The 1,861-nt window shown below is 32.4% G+C and overlaps 1 protein-coding gene across 3 annotated transcripts in view; it reads left to right on the top strand.

Moving 5' to 3' along the window:
• Positions 1–477: 477 nt before the first annotated feature.
• The window catches only part of LOC117169630 (elongation of very long chain fatty acids protein AAEL008004-like), a 51,727-nt gene continuing 50,343 nt past the window's right edge, over positions 478–1,861 (top strand). For all 3 annotated transcript variants that reach the window (XM_033356096.1, XM_033356095.1, XM_033356099.1), the window contains exon 1: positions 478–788. The gene's annotated coding sequence lies outside the window, so the exon portion shown is untranslated. The remainder of the gene's footprint in view (positions 789–1,861) is intronic.

Here is a 1,861-nt window from a genome sequence, read left to right on the forward strand (position 1 = left end):
GATTCAACCATAGAATATGGTTACACGCTTAGATAGAGTATTTGGTCGATTAACCGAAAAAAATTGTTTGTGTTAATGAAATATTTTGTTGAACAACCAAAACTTGACTGATTCAACTCAATTGTCATGTATACCCAAGAAAACAGTTTTTTTTTTTTATTCAAGACATTTTCTTTCTGAATGTAGAAAGTAAATGAAAATGAATAAATTCATAGTAATAATTGTTAGAAATGAACATTTAAATCATCGATTTTTGCTAAAAGCGATTAGATATCCTAGACTATTGGTATTCAAAGAATGACGAAAAAAATTGATAGGTAGCTGAGTTCACTTTCCATCATTGTAGTATTTCTTAATCCATAAACTCGGAGAAAAGGAGGGGGCTTGTGGTACTGTCTATGTGAGTTCAACACGTGGAAGGGATGCTCGATTCTATTATTTATGTCGACGTTAATACCGCGACCGCGACGCAGGAAAAGTGCTTCCTCGCGTGGGGCACGAGCAAGGTTCCCCAGACCGGTAAGAATGAAAAATTTCTCGGTCCCTCGCATGTCAAGTTGAGTCAAGTGAAGCAAAATCGAGTCAGCAGTGCAGTCGGTGGTCCAGCGTCGAAGTAAACGGTCTTGGTTCTAATTATCGAGCAACCGTGGGTAGGAGGGAGGGTTGTTCCTGCATGTGTTTTTCGTTATTTCGTTTGAAAACAACAACTTAAAAAAAAACTCTCCGCGAATCATCGATTTTTGTGACTCTCGGTGCCAGAAACTGCAGCTAGTGACTTAATTTTTTAGGTAATTCAAAATAGATTTTTTTATATATTGTCTTCGTACTTCACTGTAGTGATTCAACTAATTTTTTTAAAGTGAATCAATATTAAATTCGGTGGATCGAATTGTAATTGTGCTGAAAGCAATTTTAATAAATGGCAATTTAAATAGTTGTAAGTGGAAATTTTTAATTGAATGCAAGTTAGAGCAATTTTGTAACTGTATTCGAAGGTGAGTTTCTGAAATTAATTTGCTTTGTTTATGGAGAAAATCGAGGCGATTCATTCAAGCATTGTGATTTATTTGCCAAATGACGATTTCCTTCCGATTTTAAAAGTATAATTTCTAGTTTTTTGAAGTATAAAAATATAGACAGTTCATTTTTTGGTTTATGACCTCTTAGCACATATCCGTGAAGTGTAGAGTGTTTATGACATTTTAAATAATTTTTTTTTATATGAAAATAAAATTCTTAAAAAGAATGTTTCTTTCCTTCACTCTCCATTCAAATGACCTTATCGCGACCTTTACTTTATCATATACGTGAAAATTTGCTCAAATTCACTTTCCTCATACATTATTCTTTAAAATAAACGGCATTTTAAACGTTTTTTCCACAGAGAAAAAAATACCGAAAATTAAATTTTCTATTAACAACAACTTTTTGTTTAATTCTCCCGAGATACGTCATCGTGATTAATTGTGGCATAAAAGTTTTACTGAGAAATACTATTAGCTTACGAGAAAATAGAATAGTGTATTTTTTGCGCTTCGAGAGCAAGCTTTCTCAAGTTTGGACAGTACCTGAAAACCTAATTTTTATTTAAGATTGAAAAAAACCGAAAAATCGAAAAGTTTTATTTTGTTTGTACAGTAAATATAAATCCTGTTGTCACAATGTTTCTAGGAATTTATCTAATTTATCTGGTCTTTTGAGCCAATAATCTAATTTCTGCAAAAGTGGTTATGTGCCCTTTTTGAACGGCAACATTCAACTAGAATTAAAATATCAAGGGTTACAGGCTATCCCCTATTTCCCCGCACTTTTTTTTGTATTTCCCTTTTCTCTTTCTATATTGTTATTAAATATAAAATAA

Source organism: Belonocnema kinseyi, chromosome 3 (assembly GCF_010883055.1).
Source record: "Belonocnema kinseyi isolate 2016_QV_RU_SX_M_011 chromosome 3, B_treatae_v1, whole genome shotgun sequence".
In the NCBI taxonomy this organism is placed as follows: Eukaryota; Metazoa; Arthropoda; class Insecta; order Hymenoptera; family Cynipidae; genus Belonocnema; species Belonocnema kinseyi.